Here is a 23,703-nt window from a genome sequence, read left to right as displayed (position 1 = left end):
CTAATGATTGACTTGATCAATTGGTAATCATTATTTAATGTGGAGCAACACTGTCCAGTCTGCTCCTTAATACTCAATTACTTAGTATAGTGAGAAAAAACCTAACACCACGGTTAAAGAAAAATATTTTTCTGTTTTATATTTTCACTTCTATTAGTAGTTCATGTTTTTTACAATATATTCTTCAAAAATAGATAAAAACAAAGAGGTTGCCCCAAAGGGAGGGTGCAAAGAAAAGATGTGATCAGAGAATTGAAACAAGTGAGCAGAAAAGAGATACACAGTGGTGGACAGAAATTATTCACATTATTTTTACAACCAATATCGGACATATAATTTACCGTATTGAGTACCTGGCCAAGACTCTTTTAATGATTATTGCAATCACAACATTGTAATACATGAGCCTATATATCCTAGATGTTTTGCACTGTATACAATGGTGTTAAACAATTGGTCCAAGGTTATGTAATACTGGTGTCGACGTTTCGACTCGTCTTATACCCAACGGTGATTTAGACCTGGGGATTGCGAGTCTTCATCAGGACTGTAAAAACAAACAGGTGCAACCAAGGGATTTATTATTAACCCTAAAAGAGAAGAAATAGAAAATTTCCGACCGTGGTGAAGATTAAAGAACCTATAACCCACACAGGGGTAAGGTAGTTTTTCTTACCCTTCAAAATAGAGCAAGCGATGGGAGGTGGTCCAAATTTACAACTTCCCAACAGATATCCTGTAAGAACAAATTAAAATCTAGAATACATCTAGATCTGATTCTTGTTGCTCCACATTAAATAATGATTAACAATTGATCAAGTCAATCATTAGAATCTATAGGTTCAGGGCCACTGTCTGTTTATATCAATATATACCCAGGTCCATGCCTTATGGGTCACCCCATTTTCTTAATGGTCACCTGAGGAACCTGCACTGGCTCCCTGTCAACAAGAGGATCACTTTCAGGCTCCTCACCCACGCACACAAGTCTCTCCACAACCTGTGCCCCAAGTACCTCAATGACCGCCTGACCTTCCACTCGCCCACCCGCCAGCTACGGTCCGCCAGCCTCGCCCTCGCCGCCGTACCACGCATCCGAAGAGCCACCGCCGGAGGCAGATCCTTCTCCTACCTGGCGGCCTAGACATGGAACTCCCTCCCCATCCACCTTCGGCTGACCCAGGACCACCTCGCCTTCAGGAGACAACTCAAGACCTGGCTGTTCGAGCAGTAGCGACCCCCTTCCCCCAAGCACCTTGAGACCCTTCTGGGTGAGTAGCGCGCTATACAAGTGTTTTGATTGATTGATTGATAGAGAACCCCCCTGCGCTTATACACACACATCCCCTACCTCGGCGTGTCTTCTCATCACAGCTTGTATTAGGTAAGGCGCACGCGCAAGACAATTTGACCTGCAGGCGAGGTGACTGAGAAGTGCAGCGCGCGCAATGCGATGGCTTGATGTTGGCGCAGTGACGTCAGAGTTGGTGGACGCTGTTTGTTGTGCTTCGGAACTATAGATGGCAGCCCGTGGTGGACCCGCAGCTTCATCCGCACTGGGTGCTGCACCTTCCCACTTTTCCGCTCTCTTGCTTCAGTTTACGGCAATTACAGGTGAGCCAATGATTGCGGGGGAATCTACGAGTGAGACTGGGAGAGGGGAGCAGATGAACAACAGTCTTTTTGAGGAAAAGTATTATCTGAACCCCTAAATAATTGGGGAAACGCGGGCCACGCGGAGACGCAATGGAGGTGGAGTCCTATTCCTGCTAGGAAGGAACGGAGAAACATCCGGAGTGTCAACAAAGTGGAGGGAGTTTGGGAAAAACTGTTTGTGTTTGAGTTTAAGGGATAATTGGAAGGTTGTTCTGTGGGGAGAAGAGCAACATTTGGTAGGGAGAGGACAGCAGTAAATTTACCCTTGTGGAACTTAATATTTATGTACAGCTAAGTTGGCTTTTTTTCCAATGTGTCGGTTCGAGTGCTACAACCCCTAAAATTCCAATGTCTTACAAAACCTAACTTGCTTTCCAAAATGTGTAGACATTACAGTATTCTTAATAAGTATGTGTCTACATTTCTGTGTTGTGCTCGCATTGTAACATTCTAGCTCCTCATTTTGGCACACCACTATGCAGTTGCTTGGAACAATTTTCAGAGTTCGGGGAATGTGTGGTAGGGTTTCTGCCATTCACAGAGGGCACACTTTCCCTTGAACTTGTCTCCTGGGGTGCCCGCAAAATTTACATCAGACTTCTAATTTCAATGCATTGCAAAGCTGACCCGACACAGAATCAGTAATGTGTGGAAATCCGGATTCGCTGCATATTTGTTGCGAATCACCAAAGTAAACTGTCCTGCCCTGGTCATATTAAAATCGTTGTTTTCCCCCCACACTTCTAAATTAAAAAAACATGCCCAATTTTTACTTTCCTTGCTACTGATATATTTTGAAATATGTGTTTAGTTAATTTACAGGCATTTACATTTGTTATTAGTTACAAAACGTTTGCCAACTTGCAGTCTTTCCCTTAATTTCATGCCCCCTGGACCACAGCAAGATTGCCAGTTGGTTCACGTTGTAAATTTCCCTCGCCATACAGTTAGAGAAAGGAAAAAAAAAGTAAACCGCAAACGCTGTGCTCAAAGAATAAGTAGCAGCTTGTCAGAAGACTAATTCTGACATTTGACCTCCTTGTTTCAAAACACCCCATATGCATTAGGATAAAAATATTTGTAAAGGCCTCTATTACTTATTCTCCTCCCGACCTTCTGCAATTTTTTGGGGGTGCCATTGTTATTTGTAATATCATTACATCTAAGTCACGTAAATGCAAAACATGTTGCATTACAAATGCTATACATGTCACATTTGCAAAAGTTAAAAGTATTAGCATTGTAAATGACAAAGCTATTAATTTCGTTATTTTCAAAACCAACACATAAATAAAAAGATTGTAATTTACAAGACCAAAATCTCAAACTTTCCTAATGCGAGACCTATTGCATTGAAAATGCTTGTTTTACCAAAGGTTAACAACCCGCCGGGGAGACCAATAGTGAGCTCCATAGGATCCCTTCTTGAGAAAACCTCTCATTACATAGTTGTCTCCTAATGGAATATGTCACATCGCTCTCTTAGTATCTTAAATATACAACGTCCTTCTTGAAAAAGATACAAGACATGAATTAGAATGAACATCAAACCATGGTCACCATAGATGTAACATCCTTGTACACATCAATTCTTCACACGGACGGATTAGCAGCTGTCAGACAATTTTTGAAAACAAGATCACTAAGCTTCCTGGAGCATTCAGAGATGATCATGGAAATGTTGAACTATTGTCTGACACACAATGTCTTCCTCTTCAATGGAGCAATATTTCTCCAAAAACAAGGCACAACATACGCGGACTTACTAGTGGCGGTATGGGAAGCAGATGTACTGAAAGGCAGGTCCGAGTCAAACGTCAAAACCTGGATGAGGTTTTTAGATGATCTATTCGTGGTATGGGAAGGGAAGTCATCAGACCTTGAAACCTTTATCCAGACATTGGACAACAACAACTACAAACTGTCTTTCACATCCACATGCAGCAAGAAACAGGTAACATTCTTAGATGTGGAAGTATTTGTCCAAGATCAGAGAATATGCACAAGGATGCACAGGAAACCGACCGCCAGCAACCGCATCTTCCATGCGAATAGTGGGCATCCACCTCATCTGAAGTGGAGCATACCTAATGGAGAGATGCTACGCGCCAAATGGAATTGTTCTGAGACTACAGACATCGAGCAGAATCTTGATGAAATGAGTACACGTTTCTTGGAGTGGGGTTATCCTCTCGGAATAATCAAAAGTGCCAAAGCCAAAGTAGAACTTAAAATCAGATGAGAACTTCTGGAAGACAGTGAGAACCAGGAAGATGATGATGTAACACGTATGATCATGGACTTCAATGTCGAAAATAAAAGCTTAAGAACATTCATAAAGCCGCATTGGAGCATTATAATGGTCGATGAATCATTGAGGAGGAAATTACCAGCGACACCAAAAATCACATACAGGAAATCAGCCTCCTTAGGCAATCTTTTAACACATAGCCACCTGGAGATACAAAAAGCAGGGATAACATCATGGCTAACTACACCTGGATTTTGGAAGTGTTCCAAATGTAATGCCTGTGAACATGGCCAAAATACACGATCATAGCACTGCAGAATGGGAAGGAGGAGCGGATCACCGATCAGATCACATGCGAATCCAAGTATGCGATCTATGTTCTAGAATGTCCCTGCAAGAAACTGTATGTTGGGAGCACCATCAATAAATTGAAATTACGGCTACTTCAGCACCTCAGAGCGATAAAGGGTAAAGATCTTTCTTATCCCATGGCAAAACATTTAGCATAAAAACACTCTGGAGACAACCAAGTATTAATATACTTTGGTGCAAAAGTGGTGAAACAAAATGAAAGCGGAGGGGACAGAACCCTGGACCTGAGAAAATCAGAATTCAGATTCATTCTAGCCCTTGGGACGGAAAATCCATGTGGTCACAATCTGGAGGCCGAGTTGCACGTACATCTGCAATAAGACAACAAAAAAGTGCAAAATAGAGAAATAAAAACAACGAGCTACGAGGTGCCTCACACTTAAAAAGGACATGCCATAAACATAAGCTGGAGAAGGACTTAAAGTACACTAAAAGGAGGAAATGAACTGTTGGGTGGCAAATTTAAAGAATGGAAGATAAAAGAAAAAAAGGAAAAAAAGGAAGACATAACATGCTGTGCAAGTAAATGGAATGTGAGATATTGATATTGATATTGAAATGTATTTGTAGAGCGCTCGTTCGCCCGGAGGCTTCATGGCGCTATAGACAGGGACACAACGCATCAAACAGAGGAAGCATAGAGGAGCTCAACAGAACGCTTGGGAAAAGAGCCATGTTTTGAGGGAGTGTCTGAAGCTGAGAATGTTTCCACACGTTTTAAGGTGAAGGGGAAGGGAGTTCCAGAAGGCGGCCGCAAGATGGTCAAAGCAGCAACCTCCAAGAAGCTTCCTTTGGTAAGTAGGGACAGTCAGAAGATGTTTATGCATAGAGCGAAGATTCCTGGAGGGGTCATATTTTTTGAACAAGTCTCTGATGAATAGGGGGCCAGATTGGTGTAAGGACTTAAATAAAATACATCCGGTCTTAAAAGCCACCCGTTGCTCAACAGGCAACCAGTGTAGTTGTTTTAGGCCCGCTCTAACAGACTGCCTCTTAAGTAGATTAAGAATAAGTCTGGCTGCCTGATTCTGAATCAACTGGAGGCGTTTTAACTCGCCGGCCTGGAGCCCAAGGTAAAGACTATTGGAAAAATCCAGTCTAGACAGAACCAGGGAGATGACAATCTGTGTGAGCGCCTCCAGAGAGAAGAAACGAGCGATTTTCTTAATTTTCTTCAGCTGAAATAAACTGGAGGACACCACTGCGCTGACCTGCCTTTTCAGAGAAAGATCTTCGCTAAGAAAAATTCCAAGGCTCTTAACTGAGAGCGATTTAGATGGTGGGGCTCCCATGCTGGCTGGCCAAAAGCCAGGGTTCCAGCTGAGTACACTCTGCCCAGGCAAGACCAGCTCAGTCTTGCCTGGGTTGAGCTTCAGGTGACTGCAGCTCATCCAGCTCAGGATGTGAGACATGGTGTTTTGAAACACTACCACTGAGTCCTCGGTGTTTAAAGGAAAGATGAGCTGCAAGTCATCTGCGTAGTTGAAGATGGTGACTCTGGTGTTCCTAAGGGAGTACAGCAGGGGGCGTAGATATAAATTAAAAAGTAGCGGTGACAAGGAAGAACCCTGAGGGACTCCGCAGGTGGTAGGAATAGTGGGGGCCGTAAAGGAGCCCAATCTCACGGATTGGGTGCGGCCAGTAATAAATGAGCGAATCCAGCTCAACGCAGGACCCCTGAGACCAGCCTGTTCGACACGGTTGACCAAGATGGTATAGTCAACCGTGTCGAATGCCGCTGATAGATCTAATAACACCAGAGCCTGGTGGATCCCCTCGTCGTCAGATGGGACTACATTAATTGAATAACTTTATATGTTTTTACTGACCCCAAGTTTGGTAGTAACCTAGTAAACAAAAATGAAATTCTACTTTGGAAGACTAAAAAAAGAAAGGACAAACGAGAATATAATTTACACATTGCACTGCGCACTTTCTTTCACAGAGTTGCTGTACACAAACTTTGGGTGAAAAGGAACAATATATCATCTTAAGAAAATCAGAAAGGACCTTCACCAAACACATGGTCTGAGCCATCGCACACTTCACTTCAGTAAACAGCGTTCTTTTAGAATTGTAAATTAATTGATGATAATGTACTTTACAGACATTTAATTATTTAAATCATGATGCCTCGGAAGATCTTTGTTCGCTATTGATATTCCCCTTCTTCTAAGATACACATACTCCCCCCTTTTCTATTAATTCTTCCAAATCTGAGACAAGAATGATTGTTCCACCTTACACATGAACAACTAATAATTTCTCCTTTTTTGAAATTGCTTCTCAAGAGCAACTATGAATTTGAGAAAAAATACTGCTCTCTACTGCCCTATCGTAATGGTACTTCACCATCAGTTTGCGAGTAAAAATAGTAACTATTAATAACCAGGGTCTGTAACAAGAATGAGGGTCAGCAGTCAAGTCTATTTTTAATTGTTTAATTGAAACAAACGAAGGATCGTATGCACAATGTCACTTTGAATGGATGTGCTTCACAGCGGGACTCTATGGTCCAGTTGAAGGCAGGAGCTCATTCGCTTTGACTGTCCATGCTCGCACTAATGGTGTACTAAATAAAGCACTTTTGGGGTCAAAAAAGTACCTGCGGATTCTTTCTGGTGCTGTGGAACTTTCGTCGAACGGTAAAGAGTTTTGTTGACGATATATATATATATATATATATATATATATATATATATATATATATATTCACAGAAAAAACCATAGGTTATAGTGGATATATAGTTAGGAATTTGCATTTACAAAACCTTGAAAATTCAATGAAAAAACCATTGGTTTTAGGCCATATATAGTTAGGGATTTGCATTTACAAAACCTTATTTTACTCGCATAAAACCATTGAAATTCCATATATAGTTATAAGCGCTAACTATATATCGCGCACCCGCAATCCACTGCTGATGATGTCACATATTACATCATTCATGACATGGTTAGTGACATCACTGATGACATCACTGATGACATCTCAAATGACATCACTGATGACATCACTGATGACAACATGCAGTGACTGTATGTTTCTGTAAAGTTAAAATATCTCTTACATATTGAAGAATGAGTGGATATATAAGTGTCTGGATGAAGGATTTAGTAGGTGCATGACTGACTGTATGAGTGAGTGATTAAATGTGTCTCACTGAGTGCATGGGTTAGTGACTAAACTGTCTTAATTTGTACATCATTATGTCTGTTGTTCTGTAAACTGTTGCATGTGTTGATAAGTAGCTATATGAGTAACTATATGGGTTATTGATTGGTTGCCCAAGTATTTGTATGGGATACTGAGTGTGTGTGTAGGTGGCTGGGAGGTGTATGACTCTGTGCATAGATGTGTGAGCAGTTGATTCACTAGATGTATGGTTTCAAAAGTGCATGTGGAAACAGCTGTATGGGCGGTTGACTGTGTGCATGAGTGCATTGGAGAGTGAATGGATATCTCAGTGCTACATGTCAAAGTAAGTACATATGTAAAACACAGTACATGTGAGAGTTGACATATATAAATAACTGTGCATAAGAGCCAGTGAATGTGTGAGTGGCTGAATGGATCATTGTGAACTTGTAGCAGGGATTGTATAATAGAGTAAATATGTGTTAGTATATGTTTGAATAAGTAAATTTTGTATAACTGTATAGTTGAGGAAATGGAGGTGTGATTGATTCTTTGCATGACTGACTAGGTGTGTGAGTAACTCCATGGATGAGTGACAGTATGTGAGTGTCTGTTTACACTGATTGTATCTAAGGTTATATTAGAGTCTGAAGAGGTTCATCGTATTATCACATGAATGATATCATCAGTGATGTTATCAGTCATGTCAAATGAGATGTTTTCAGTGATGTCATCAGTGATGTCATTTGAGATGTCATCAGTGATGTCACTAACCATGTCATGAATGATGTAATATGTGACATCATCAGCAGTGGATTGCGGGTGCGCGATATATAGTTAGCGCTTATAACTATATATGGAATTTCAATGGTTTTATGCGAGTAAAATAAGGTTTTGTAAATGCAAATCCCTAACTATATATGGCCTAAAACCAATGGTTTTTTCATTGAATTTTCAAGGTTTTGTAAATGCAAATTCCTAACTATATATCCACTATAACCTATGGTTTTTTCTGTGAATTTCATTGGCTTTTTAATAGCAAATATGAAAAGCTTTAAAATGTCAAGTACGTGATAGATGAAAAAATTTTCGTATTTATGCACGCTGATGTGCTTTGAACGCTGCACCCCCCCCCTCCCCTCTTTTGTCTTAGTAGTACTCTCTCTTTGCAGATAGTGAACGGTAGTTAACGCAAGCCTTTCCCCCCTTTTTAATCCGTCGTGCCTGCTTGTCTCTCCATTTGATTGATTGTTGTCCAAGCATTTACTGTTTTAGAATTGGTTCTCTTTGGTTCATTCTCTATTTACAAACAAGCACAAAGTCGCAATACTCTGTTTAGTCTTTGCAGATAGTGAAAAATCGTGTAAAAAAAATAAAAGTAATCGAGCAAAATCAGTAGGCCACTAATTGGATCTCTTTTTGACCTCGCTAAAATAGAAATATTAGGAACAACCCTTCATGAGAAATACGAAAATAGTGAGATGAACTGAGCTCCACACCATGAGGGCTGCAAGACAGCTCGGCTCCATCACCCATCCCGCACAAAATAACGACAAACCCTATGCAAATATTAAAAGTATAGACAACACACCAGCAAAGAAACAGGGTAAAACATTTTATTAAAAAACTATTTACATAACGTTGGTTTATAAGATGATATCAGTAGTGGACCGATGTGTGAATAGATCAAAAGCAGCACAAGGCTCCAAGATCCGGATGGCAAGCTCCTGGATGTTGGGTGCCATAGTTTAGAGTTCTGACTTTGGGCCTTTTTCAATGCCTGTGCTTTGTTGAATCAAAATGGCGCCTTGACACAAAGCTGACTCAAGCGTTGCTACTGATGCTATGCAGACCAAAACTGGTTTTCAGTTTGTACATTTTTCTAGATTTTTCAATCCAAGTTTGGTTGACTTTGTAGAACGATGGCTTCAAATTTTCAACATACGGTGTGGTGGCGCTGACTGGGAGGGGGCGCTTCCCTCCTGCCCCCTCCCCAAGTAAGATTTTCATACGTGAAAGTACGTTAATGGTTTTGGTCCCTGAGATGCTTCGATGTCACTGCCATTCTCAAATAGCATAAGTTCTGGATGTTGGGTGCCATAGTTAAGAGTTCTGAGCAGTGCTTGTTATACTGTCTGAAGCTTATTTCCACCTACTGCAGCTTCACTATTCTCAAAGTAAGTGAGTGTCGTTTGTGGACCTGACTGCATAAGAAAACAATGTGATATGTTAGCTTCCTAAACAGCTTGACGGAGGCCCCTGAGGGGCGGTGTGATGGCCATGGACTCGGAGAAGACGCTTGGCTCCGACACCCTCCCCAAGTCTTATAGCACTGGTGTAGCCTGAGATCGCCCCCGACATAGGCGGCCGGCTCCCGGGGTCCGGCGGAACTTTTTGCCTTTTGATGACTCTTCAATTCTGGACCTTGTCCCACAATCCGTTTGACCTGAAGACAAGCTGTAGTGGGGCGCCCCTTTACCATTTTAGTTGCCATTCCGCCCGCTTTTGCTACACTGTGCCTCTTCCGCCATTCAGCTGTTTACCGCCCGCTCTTGCGACTACAGCGTCTCGCTCATCATGTAGTTGAGTTGCTCCCGCTCTTGCGGTGCAGCGATAGGCGGCTGCCACAGGACTCTCAAAATGGCGGCCGGCTCTTCGGTTTTGGGCCTGGTCCACTAAAATGGCCCTGGGACACCTTGGAACTCGGACGCTTCCCTGATAGGGCTTGGGTCCCATTCTCGAAAAGCGTCCCCTCAGCCGTGAAGATTCTACAAAAGTCTTGGGGGCCTCCGACTCCCGCAGGCTTCTGGTGGGGAGCGGCTGCCATGATTGCTCGTGGAATGGCCACGACGGAGCTACGAGATGGTAGTGGTCTCATGCTGACGCCAGCTTTAGTCTGAAACATCCAGAAACACTGTAGACTACCAATTCGATCAGTTCCGGTAGCGCCCCAACATGACCCGGAAGAGAAGAACTTGCCCTCCCCTCTTTGACTGATGGTTCTTGTTGCCTGTCCCCTCTGTTGTCATTTAACAGAACTTTTTGGACTGCTGAAAGGGGTTGTGTTCTGAACGCTGGTTGGTGGAGACATTTTGACTATATTCTTGACCTACGTTGTCGCGTAATGCGTTATATGACACGCCGCGTTAGCGCACCCGGAAGTGATCCGAGGCGCGGCGTGCAGCGCGTAACGTAAGCATAACAGGTCATGTGACTTGTTAATAAAACTTTTCATTGGTTCATTTTACTTTTGTTAATTTAATGATGAAAAGCTTGGTCATATGACCTAAAAATTACGCTTTTTATTGTTTTCGAACAATATTTTTTTTTCAAACATATGTTATAATATTCCAGGCTAATGTACTTTCCCGGAAAATTTACAACTGTCTTGTAAGTAAAATATATTCCTTTTTCGAGAAAAAGGGCGTTTCTTCCTTCCATGACGGAGCCGTTGAGTAAAAGAGATTCGGCCTGCTGTCTTAGTCGCCGATACGCCTGATTATCAGATTCTTATCGATCACTTTATGTTGCAGACATGAAAAACACAACTGCCCTTGACCATTTATCTTTACTGCGTTCCTACATATTATACCTTTTATCCGTCATGTAATTGGACTGCTTTATTTCACTTGCCTTTTACTGATTCGAAAACAGTGACTAAAAGTAAAAACTTTACCAATGTAAATACTACTACCGTGTTTTGTTTTAAAAACCTTTATTGTGAAATTGTCAGTATACAAATACGGGCCTATAACCACGTGGGCCGGCCACGGAGCAAACTGAAATCGTATATGATGAGGACACATTTACACTGTAGAGGAACGTAACGAGCGGGCCATTAGGTTGCAAGAACTAAGGTGTCTAACAGTTGCGGAATCGGTGGACATACATTTTGTAATTAAAATAGGACAGGGCCACTTACAATAACATTTTCTAGATATACATTTGCGGGCAAGGAGTTACGAGTCCCATTTATACCGGCGCCATTTTGGGCGAGGCCGGGCAGGTCCAAGATATAGTCAAAATGTCTCCACCAACCATCGGCCAGACCAGAACCCCTTTCGGCCCTTTATGCTACAAGATGGTGTCTTCCATTCAGAAAATATTGTTGGCAGCATTTTGAAAGGAAACAGAAACAGCCGTTCTCCTAGTGAGTTTCACATTGTTACATTTAGGAAGAATGTTGAAGAGTAGTATGTGGAAAATCTGAAGCCATTTTTCTACAAACTCTCAATCAGACTTGGATGGAAAAAAAAAACCTGAAGAATGTACAAACTGAAAACCAATTTTTGTCTGTATAGCATCAACAGTAACGCTTGAGTCAGCTTTGTGTCAAGCCGCCATTTTCATTCACTCAATAGCGTCCCCCTACACACATTCAGGGACCTGGTCGTGTCTTCAGATGAAACGGATTGTAGGAAAATAAGCAGAAAGGAAAAGGAAAAAAGTTCCGCTGGACACCACCTTGGGCAATAGTGAAGCTGCAAAAGGTGCAAATAAGCTTCAGACAGTCTTCAACTTACTCTGATTCTTATAATAAACTTCAGATAGTCTTACAAGCACTGCTCAGAACTCTCAACTGAGGCACTCAACATCCAGGACTTGCCATTCGGATCTTGGCGCCTTGTGCTGGTTCCGACCTATTCACACATCGGTCCACTACTGACATCACCTCATAAGCCAACGGGGCACCCCACGCCGACTTTCGGCGCAGCATTGTAGGATGGCCACACCAGTGCGGCAACTTGCTGGACACAACATCGGGGCCATCCAGATCTCGGCGCGTTCGACTCACTGTACCGCAACAGTGACCACAACTCAGCTGGACACGCCGTCTTTCGGCGCAGCATTGTAGGATGGCCACACCAGTGCGGCAATTTGCTGGACACCACCTCGGTGCCATCCGGATCTCGGCGCGTTCGAGTCACTGTACCGCAACAGTGACCGCAATTCAGCTGGACACGCCGTCTTTCGGCGCAGCATTGTAGGATGGCCACACCAGTGCGGCAATTTGCTGGACACCATCTCGGTGACATCCGGATCTCGGCGCGTTCGAGTCACTGTACCGCAACAGTGACCGCAACTCAGCTGGACACGCCGTCTTTCGGCGTAGCATTGTAGGATGGCCACACCAGTGCGGCAATTTGCTGGACACCACCTCGGTGCCATCCGGATCTCGGCGCGTTGTGCTGCCTTCGGCCTATTCGCACATCGGTCCGCTACTGACGCCGCCTCACGTGCCAACGGATTTTCTACGCTTTTTGTAGCCCTATGCCGCATAACAGGTCATGTGACTTGTTTATAAAACTTTTCATTGGTTCATTTTACTTTTGGTTTCCTAAAGATGGAAGGCTTGGTCATATGACCTGAAAATAACACTTTTCATTGGTTTAGAACATGTTTTTTTTCCCAAACGATGAAAGCCCCACCTTGTTTCTGGATCATTCAGACTGAAGCTGGCGTCAGCATGAGAGCACCACCATCTCGTGGCTCCGTCGTGGTCATTCCGCGAGCAATCATGGCAGCCGCTCCCCACCGGAAGCCTGCGGGAGTCGGGGGCCCCCAAGACTTTTGTAGAATCTTCACGGCTGAGGGGACGCTTTTCGAGAATGGAGCCCAAGCCCTAGCAGGCAAGCGTCCGAGTTCCAAGGTGTCCCAGGGCCATTTCAGTGGACCAGCCCCAAAACCGAGGAGCCGTCCGCCATTTTAAGAGCCATGTGGCAGCCGCCTATCGCTGCACTGCAAGAGTGGAAGCAACTCAACAACATGGTGAGCGAGACGCTGTAGCCGCAAGAGCGAGCGCAACTCAGCTAGATGGCCGCCACCTGGGGAGGCCCATTCACGCCGCCTCCCCCACCCCCGGGCCGCCGCACGCCAATTTTCGGAGCAGCATTGTAGGATACCAAAACCAGTGCGGCAGTTTACTGGACATCACCTGGGTGCCTGTCGTACATGTTGTGTCAGCCATGTGACACTGGACACAGTCCCATCAACATCTCAACGCGTTCTGCTGCCTTGGGACTATTCGCACAACAGACTGCTACTGACGAGGCCTCCCCCCGCACCACCCGGGACGCCCCACGCTGTTTTTCTGTGCTGCATTGTAGGATCCCAAAACCAGTGCGGCACCCAGGCGACATCACCTGGGTGCCGTCCAGAACTCTGCACGTTGTGCTGCCTTGGGACTATTCGCACAAAAGACAGCTTCTAACCATTGTTGCTTTTTGTGTTGAAAAATGTTTAAATGTTTTTAGTTTTTGTTCCGTTCGTTATAGTTAATAGTTAATAAAGTTTTATAATCTTACTTTGTTGGAGTGTTATCTATTTTTTTTAAAACGGGTGAATGGGGCCTTGAATCGGGTTATTGTCATGTGTGGGCTTTGGAAGTGTGCTGCTGCAGGATCGGACATTTCAAACTCAAATGCACGTTCTTTTTCTTACCTTTCCGAAGCATGGAGCGCAATAGCAGGCAGAGAAAGGGTGATGCACGTGTTGAACACTACCTGACCTGGCAAGTTGCTGGCAGTGCCCCCCCCCCCCGCCCGCTCCTGAAAGAGGACACACACACACCGCCGCCCCGAGTACTTCACAAATCTTTAAAAGACCATGCGCTTGTTCATGAGGCTTAAATGGTTTATCACCTCTTCTAGAACCCCTGCATCGACCCTCTGACGTTTCCTGGAAAAATTACCATGTAACACAATACCAAGCCCTGTCAGCTGAAACCCCCAAGGAATCGTGGGGCATATTATCAAGGGGGTTTATCTCCGCTTTTTTGGCTTTAAAAGCCAAGAAAGCGGAGATAAAAATATCTCCCTATTACCAAGCTGTCGCTAACACCAGTTAGTGACAGCTAAAAGGAGATAGCGACCATCTTGGGCCCCGCTTTGCATGTCAGTGATACTTATCACTAATGACATGCAAAGTGGCGTGCCAAGATGTTAGCGACTGGAAACAGTCCCTAACATCGCTATCTTCTATTACCAACTTTTGGAGATATTCGCGCTAAGCGCGAATATCTCCAAAATCTAACACCTGCCCTGAGCAGTTCTTAGCCATGTTATCCAATGGGAGGTGGATAACATGGCTAAGAGCATTTGCTCGATAATACATGAATATCGCTGACTTTTCTGCGATAATAGCAAGGTTTATCTGCGATAAAAATCGCCGATGTGCGGCGATAATTTTTGTCTCTAAACAAGTTAGAGACAAAAATTATCGCTAGTTGTTCGTAATATGCCCCCGGGTTTTTGCTTGCAGAGATCGGGAGGCGGGAGACTAGCACTGAAATCAGTAGTCAGGTCCGGCCTGGACAATCGGACACAGAGGAAGAGGAGTGTCAGAGGGTGCGGTAGTGAATAGGGTGAAAGAGAGGTGTCGGGAGGGCACAGGGTGTGATTCTCAGAGAAGAGCAGCGCAGATGGGGGGAAGTATATGGCCCATGCATGAGAGAGAGAGCGGGGATGACCAGTGCGTGGGGGAGATGCTTGCGAGGGTGGGGAGCCATGCTGAGGATCGGCGGCGTGCAGAGAGTGGGCCTGGTCAAGGCATCTAAAATGGCTGCCGTGCACGACAAAATTGTGGCATTGGACAAAAAGGCAAGATGGCGCAGACAATGTTTTTCAATAAGGATTCATTTATAACAAAATATTTACTCGCAGTGACAAAATGGTGGTCAACACTTCCTGATTTCCATCGAATCGAACGTTAACAAACGTCACGCAGCAAATAAAAAAAAAAAAAAAAAAAAGCTCACGCACAGAGCAGTTTTTAACCATGTTATCCAATGGAAGGTGGATAACACGGCTAAGAGCATTTGCTGGATAATGCATGAATATCGCTGACTTTTCAACGATACTCATGCATTGTGGCCGATGTGCGGCGATAATTTTTGTCTCTAAACAATTAAAACGAAGCACAAAATGGCGAATTCCCGTTTCGCTACCAGTTTGCGGCCCAGTTCGCGGCCCGTGAAGCGCTTCTACCGTGAAAAATAATTTTTTTTTTCTTTTCCCCACGGGACCCTTTAATAACCCCAACAACATTCCTAGGGGGTCAAGAGGGGGATACCTTGCCCCCTTTCATTAAATTCCCCTTTCGTTTTTCACCTCTTCTTCTCTCTCGATCCTACCGAGAGACAAGATGGCGGCCGCTCCGGACTGTCACGCAGCAAAAAAAAAAAAAGCTCACGCACAGCCGCTGGAAGAGATGTATCAACATATATCAGCCTCCTCAGCCACCCTCAGGAAACATAGGGGATTAGGATACGTCTCCCGCACCCCCTTATACCTAATAATTTAATTAACGAAGCACAAAATGGCGAATTCCCGTTTCGCTACCAGTTTGCGGCCCAGTTCGCGGCCCGTGAAGCGCTTCTACCGTGAAAAATCATTTTTTTTTTTCTTTTCCCCACGGGACCCTTTAATAACCCCAACAACATTCCTAGGGGGTCAAGAGGGGGATACCTTGCCCCCTTTCATTAAATTCCCCTTTCGTTTTTCACCTCTTCTTCTCTCTCGATCCTACCGAGAGACAAGATGGCGGCCGCTCCGGACTGTTTAGAATGTTGACAGACACCGGAGGGCCAATCAGCTTTCTGCGCGCAAAGTTCCGAAACGCGAAAAGTAAGCGAACCGGATCGCTGCCCGGAGCGCTGTTACAGATATATATCTTGATTTAAACGTTAATTTCTCAAAATTCACTGAAGCACATATATTGAGACCTAGCAAAGGCACATCGGGCTAACAGTCCCTACAATTTTGCCAAGTTTCGTGCAAATCCATTCAGCCGTTCGAGCTAAAAGTGAGTCCAACCGCCCTATGGAAAACTCAATGTAAAAAACGCGTTTTGGGACCCCCCTTTTTTCTCAGCCCCCCCTTGACGAAACCCCACCAAATTTTCAGGGGCTGCTCCTGAAAATTTCAGCCGATTCCGTCCACAAACGCCAAAGTTATTAGACATAGAATTTTCAGAAATGCCATAGGGAATTAATCCTAACTATATATACCTACTGGCGATAGCCAGTAGGTAATATATATATATATATATATATATATATATATATATATATATACACACACACACTCGCTCACTCTTCCTTCCTTTTTAACCAGGCACACATTTTTGAGGGGTGGGCGGGGTATTTTACCTGCTCATTAGCGCCTGCACCCTCAACACACCCCAGGTGCTGAAGAAGGCATACTCACGCCGAAATACATCTGCCGGAACGGGTGTCTTTCAAATAAAGCTGGCTCCACAGGGTTCCCCTGCTGTGGCCTCGTCTTGCTTTTCACGGAGGAAGGTGCTTGGATGGATATATATATATATATATATATATATATATATATATATATTCCGTTTGCCCAGCAAATTGAGTTGTACTCTGACACAGGCGATAGGTGGCATACCTTTATTTCCAGTATGAGCTGACAGCTGCCTGCTGTTTCCAAATCCAGTCTCTCCCGTACGTTATGCCTGACGCGTTTCTAGAAGATACGACTTCCTTCATCAGAGGCTTTCACAGGATCGATGTGTGCTTTAGGACTCTGTTCCTCTTAGTCCAATGCGACTTTACACGCCCCCAGATGGGCGGGTTCCTTAACCAGAAAAGCATTGTGGTATACAGAGTCCTGTCAATTCAATTCAAAAAACTGTATTCGATCATTTGTTGATAATAATCATAAAAGTACATACATACATAAATAGTTAAAAAACATATAGGTACAGCTAATTTAAGAACAATCATGTATCTAGGAGCATATTATTCCTCCAGCGTACCGACTTCAGAATGAATACAGCAGTAAAAAAGCAGATGTCCTGCGAACCAAGTCCGAATAAAAGCCTCATAGCAGATACAATAGTGGATACATTATATTTTTTAAAAAGTGGTTTCAAGTATGTTTTACGGAGATGAAGATAAAAAGGGCATAACAATAGGAAGTGCTCCGAGCTTTGCTTTGTAGTCCCATCACATGGACAGGGGGCAGTAGTGTAAGTCTTCATATGAGGATATGCAACAAGCAAATGAACAGTCCCCATCCGCAATCTAGTCAAAACATATTGGTGGGAACGAATGGTAACCATTTTAAGGTATCCTGCGAATCCCGATTCTGCCATGTTATATCTATCGTAAAAAACATGTGTAGAAAACTTAGAGGTAGCTACATTGCGCTTTACCATACTAGCCCTCCGAAATTCGTGTTTAAGCTTAGGGATGTCTATAACACAAAGTGGGTTATCACACACAGCAAGATTAAAGACATCTTTAAATACACGAATGATATAATTAAGCCAGGGAATACGGGAACATTTTTCCATGTGGAGACAGTCTAAAATAATCTTTTTTGTGAACCCCGTCTGCTCCTTAATCCATATAGATCTCCATACTATCAGTGGTCTTAAACTGATCAAATCAGAAAGATGTTCCAGACCAACCTCCTGATGGATCAATTTAGTTGAAGCAGAGGATGGTAAACACAGAAGTTTTTTGACAAATTTATTTTCCTCCACATGGCGCATATTATGATTACAATGGCCCCATATACCTGAGCCATAGAGGGCCAGGGCAACACATTTATGGCGATATAAGTACAACATGTCGGGTATCCGCCTGGAGCCTAGCTTAGATGCAAACTTAAATATGCCAAAGGAACACTTGGCCATTTTGGCTCTTACATTGGTCATTTCGGACGCCCACATCCCCCCACTATTAAAAGTGATACCTAAGTAACAAAATTTGTCAACCACTTGTATTATTTGGTCCGTAACTGTAAAAGGTCTTAGATTTTTGACTTTCTTACCGCAGGCCATTATAAAAGTTTTTGAATTGTTAATTTTTAATTTTCTCCCGTTGATAAAATCCACAAATTTGTCCATGAGTTTTTGCAGCCCGAGAGGGGTTCTCGAAAGCAGAACCGCGTCATCTGCATAGAGCAATATCGGGATGGAGAGGCCGTCGGCGGTCGGTGCGTCAGCACTGACAGCCCGTAGTTCAAACTCAATTGCATTGATAAAAAGGGAGAAAAGAAGAGGATCAAGGACACATCCCTGCCTAATACCGGAGCCTACCAGAATACTAGGTGTACACTCTCCCGATTGCCCATAACGTATCTTAGCCGACAAGTTCCTGTATAATTGGGCCAAGAAGTAAATGATTTCCCGTGGGGCTCCCATATCCAGTAGGGTTGACCACAAAAGACCATGGTCAACCAGGTCGAAGGCACTGGAAAGGTCAGCAAAGCAAAGAAACAGCGAGCCTTGCTTAGCACGTGTATATTTGCCTATGATGAGGTCCAGGTTTATGCACTGTTCTATTGTGCCTAACCCCTTACGGAATCCAAACTGGGAGTCCGCAAGGACACCTTTTTCTTCAACCCAGTCCTCCAAACAACTCAGTAATACCCTACTCATAATTTTTAAGGAGGCAGTAAGGAGAGAAATCGGACGATAGTTTTTTGCCTCTCCTCTCGCACCTTTTTTGTAAACAGGGATAATGATGGACTCCCCCCAGGCCTGTGGAGCCACTGTCATTGCTGCTGCATTAAACACCTTAGTCAGCAATGGACTCCAAATGGAAACCTCGGCTTTATAAAGATCAACGGGTACCCCATCGGGGCCCGGTGCCTTCCCCCCCTTACTACACCGGATGGCAGCGTCCACCTCGGTGACTGTGATTTTAAGAGGTAAGGGGGTGGCAACCATAGCCTCCCTATCACCCCCTGCAACTAATCCATCGGGGTTAAAAATGCTGGAAAAATGAGCAACCCATTGTTCTTCGCTCACCAGAGCAGACAATACCGGGGCTTCGTCATTTTGAAGAAAAGGACTGTTGACCGTGGACCAAAAAAGCTTGGCATCCTTAAGATCCACTGCCATTGTCAGGTTGTTCCAGGCCTCTTCCCTTAATTCCTGTTTCCTGGCCTTCAGGTGGATTGTATATTCCCTTCTCAGGGCCCTGACTACTTCCTTATCCCTGGGTTTACAATTAAGAGCGGCTTTACGTTTTTGTAGGTATTTTGTGCATTCCTTATTAAACCATCCACTAGTGGTCCTAGGGCCTTTAGGTTTTGAACCAGTTAAGATTTTTGCAATTTTTTTTTTAATGGTATCAAAACTAGCTAGGATGTCGGCACTACCTTTGTCGGGTTCAAGACAGCATTCTACCTCATCCAAACAGGCTGATACTATAGTACATAGTAGGCGTTCCTCATTATGCCTGCCCCATTTAATTCTTGGGCCATTTAGTCTGTGTGGAACTACGTCTGTCACTGTGCCATGCGACACCTTTAACTTATCCCCCCACAAGGAAAGATACATTGTTAAACAGTTGTGGTCACTAAGGGCTAAGTCTACAATTACTGGAGAAATACACAGAGCCATAATACTGGAAGAGACGATGAGGTAATCGATAACCGTCGCACAGTTCCTACCAATGAAGGTTGGTACCGGATTTCCCTCACTGTCTACGCCAGGTAGCATAATACATAAATCCAGTTTAAGCATGAGTGTGTTTAAAGAGTCACCATAGGCCGAATGTAGGAAGTGGGTCTGATCTTCCCCAACCTCCCCATCATACCCACACACCCTCTTGCCAGAAAAGGGACACATGTAAATGTTAAAATCACCTCCCCACAGAATTTCAAAAGACACTCCACTACGGCCACACAGCCTTTCCACCTCGGCATCAAGTTCTTAAACCATAACAGTATTAGAGTGGTTAAAAACGTTGTTATAGTGGTTTATTATTAAGACATTTCGCCCATTCCTATGTTGCAACCATAACAACTGCGAATGCAAACCAACAGTCAGATGGATTTTCACTTGGACCGGCAGCATCACAGAAAGCAGTATCACCAACCCACCGCTGGCTCTACCCATGTTAGATGGCTGTGCATGACAATTATAGGCAGCATACCCATCAAGGTAGACGTCTTCGGCCGCCCAGGTCTCCTGGAGACATAAAATGTCAAATTGGGTTATAGATTCTAGCCACCCTAAACAATCTAACTTGTTGTTCCACCCAGCAATATTCCAACTCGCCACCTTATAGCCCTTCTCTATTGAACTTACGGCCTCATTGGGTAGAGGGGGCATGTGGAGCGGAGTTACATCCCCGATCACGGGGTCATCAGATAGCCGGGGAATACTAACACACATCGGTGGGCCTATGGGTGTTATGGTACCGTCATTCGGGGTAAAGGAGTCAGGGTTGCAATGAGTCTGCCCATTATTAAGTATATTGCAACTGGGATAACGGGCAGCATTATACCCTTTGGGCAGGTTGTCCTCAGTAGAGCCTCTTGCCCCCTTACGTGAACTCATATCTCCCCCTGCATCACCACATATTCCCTCGCCCACCTCCCCCATGGCTTGTTGGCATCAATCACAGTCTTCCAGGCCACTAAACACGTCAAACCTATTGGTGGTCTCTAGGGGCGTGAAGGGTTTAAGGTGATCCATTCTCCTGTGTGTTAGGGAATTATACCTTGGGGCCACAATGTTCCACCCATGCGGGTCTGCTACTGTTGTGGAATGATGACCATTAAATGAAAAACCATTATTATAAACGGGTGGACAGTATGGATTTGGATACATTTGCCTTGGTAAAGGGGGGGGGACTGACCGAAATTGGTGGTGGGGTGGGAACACCACTGAGCGAGGATAGAAATAAGTGAGAGGGCGAGGGGTGATATGATTACTATCGTGATCGGAGGCCCAGTTAAGTATAAAATGAACAGCATTCTGGTCTCTAAAGTTTATGACCACTATGTCGCCCTCTATGTCTTTGGGTCTTCCTCCCAGCCAGGGGAAACGGCGAACGTGGACAATTTCGCCATTGATGTTATTTGCTATAGGTCTATACAAACTTAACCAGTGCATTATTTTATTCTTTAACTGGGCAAAACCCTCCCGTTTGTTCGCCTCTAACTCTGGCACCCCGGTAAGAACCACCACGAAAGGTACAGCTCTGGAAGGGGGCTCTTATTATAGTTACCTCGAGGGGGTCGCCCATTCCCCCATCCCTCTTCTGATTCCCAGATGCTTCACCTAAACTATTTGTCGGTCCACTGACCGTTACCGCAGGGGGCAAAGTAGGTTTACTCTTTGATAAAACAGGATTACCTTTAGGTATAATTTCCCTCACGGTATGTAAAGATTGAGGCAAGGTGGTAGTCTGGACAGGGACAGATGTAGGGATTATAACTGGGGTACCTGAAGAGGTTGGTAAGGAGGAAATTTGTATAGCAGGATTAGATGGTACCTTAGTGATTGCTACCTTGCTACCCAGTTCTCGCTCTATCTTCCCGAGTCTATCATCCAATTTATTAAGTCTTTCTACGATAGCAAAAGTATAGACCCTTATTATGGACTCTATGCTATCGATTAGGGCGCCATTTGGAGATTCATGTGGTGTCACGACAACAGGAGGATTATCAGGGGTAGAGCTGACCTGAGCTACTTTGGGGGTAGGGCAAGAATGTATAGATGGTGTAGCTATCCTTCCTTTATCTATTACTTGTACCCGTTCTCCTCCATTACTAGCATCGTTTTTAATACCAAAATCAGCATGGTTAATTTTCCTCTTAGGTAAGTTGGATCTTTTCCGCCTTTTTTTATTGGGTGGAGGGCCATACATTTTAACAGGCGTGACTTTCTTTGCCCTATTTCTTACTGCTTTAGTTTGCCTAGGGGTGGGGGTTATTTGTGCCTTGGTTATGACTATGGTTTTAGTTATACTGGGATAAGTAGCGTTAGATGTCGATATATTAATTGTGTCTTGGGGTTCAGTTTCGTTCGTAGACGTACCCTCTCTAAATATTAAGGGAACGCTATCCTGAGTGAGAGTACAGACATTCTCAATGGAGGTACCCTCCACAGTAGGACTAATCAACACAGGTGAATCGGTTAATCTATTTTTTAGGCTTTCTACCGAGCGTCTGCGCGGGTTTTCCTTGGACTCCTGGGAGAGTGAGTCCACAACCCTTAGCTCGCAGCCCTCCTGCCCAGATCCTTACTCACAGGCGATATCCAGAACTTCAGCCCAAGTCCCAGGGCGATGCGGGACCCGCGAAGCGGGTTCCGCGAGCAGCAACAGCAGTAGAGGTCAAACAGCAGTGCGACCCAGTCACGGCAGGCAAGGTAGGTGTGACAGAGTCCTGTCATATCACGCACTATTTCTGGAGAAAACAGTTCGCGCCCTTAGATGGGCCCCCAACCAAAAGTGCCAGCTCTCATCCCTAGCCGGTGTCCCACGATGCGATTCGGCAACTTCCTAGTCGCGTGGCCCCCACCGTTACTTGGGGTGGTGCAACTCGGCGACTTGGGCAGCCGCCTAGTATTCACGCTCCGTTTGCCCAGCAAATTGAGTTGCACTCTGACACAGGCGAAAGGTGGCAAACCTTTATTTCCAGTATGAGCTGATAGCTGCCTGCTGTTTCCAAATCCGGTTAAAGGCGGGGGCCCCGAGGATGGATCTCCTACCTCTTTGTGGAGCATCGCGAGCTGGATGAGAACAGAGGCACGCGTAGGGGCTCATCCAGAGCTTGGACTCATACAGAGTGAAATGCAGATAAGAAAGTGCATCCATTCAGGAATTACAATACTTCAACTCCCACAATGCTGAGGGGCAGAACACTGTCTCCTTAGCCAGTGCGTGGGAGTGTGCACGTATTCTTCGTACCAATAGCCTCTGAAGAAGAAAAGATTTCGAAACGCGTAAGGCGAAACAAAGGAACTGCTGTTATTAAAACCTATGCGTGTTTGCTGTTCATACCATGAATTAAAGGTTAAAGGTCTAACCTTCTCGGCTGCCTCGAGTGCTCCCTCATTTGTGTGGCAGACCTGTGAGCGTGATATATATATATATATATATATATATATATATATATATATATATATATATATATATATATATATATATATATACACATATATACATATACACACATACTCACTCACTCACTCTTCCTTCCTTTTTAACCAGGCACACATTTTATCTTGCCGTAATGGTGGTGACACAGCACTAAACTCTGATATACTGGATCCAGCAAGTGTTGGTGCCTGTTTATGCATGGGAGGAGTAGGCATATATACTTTACATTGTGCTACCTACATGTCTGTTATTCTAAATATACCCAAGAGATCCACAATTAGGAGATGGGTATTTAGGTGAGTCACTTTTGAGAATTCACACATGTTAGTACCAGTTGGTTGGCAAAGGAAATTTGCATATCGCAACAGTTCTTTTCTAGGGTAAATATCTCTAATAGAATGGTGCGCTTTAAAA

At 44.2% G+C, this 23,703-nt stretch overlaps 1 protein-coding gene across 1 annotated transcript in view; it reads left to right on the top strand.

Annotated features, from left to right (window-relative positions):
• Positions 1–23,703, top strand: part of XPOT (exportin for tRNA) — a 566,463-nt gene that overhangs the window by 174,772 nt on the left and 367,988 nt on the right. The gene's annotated exons all lie outside the window — the stretch shown is intronic.

The sequence above is a fragment of the Lissotriton vulgaris genome, chromosome 1_1 (genome assembly GCF_964263255.1).
Source record: "Lissotriton vulgaris chromosome 1_1, aLisVul1.2, whole genome shotgun sequence".
NCBI lineage: Eukaryota > Metazoa > Chordata > Amphibia > Caudata > Salamandridae > Lissotriton > Lissotriton vulgaris.
Note: the sequence above shows the minus strand (reverse complement) of the source record. Positions and strands in the feature narration are given on the sequence as shown.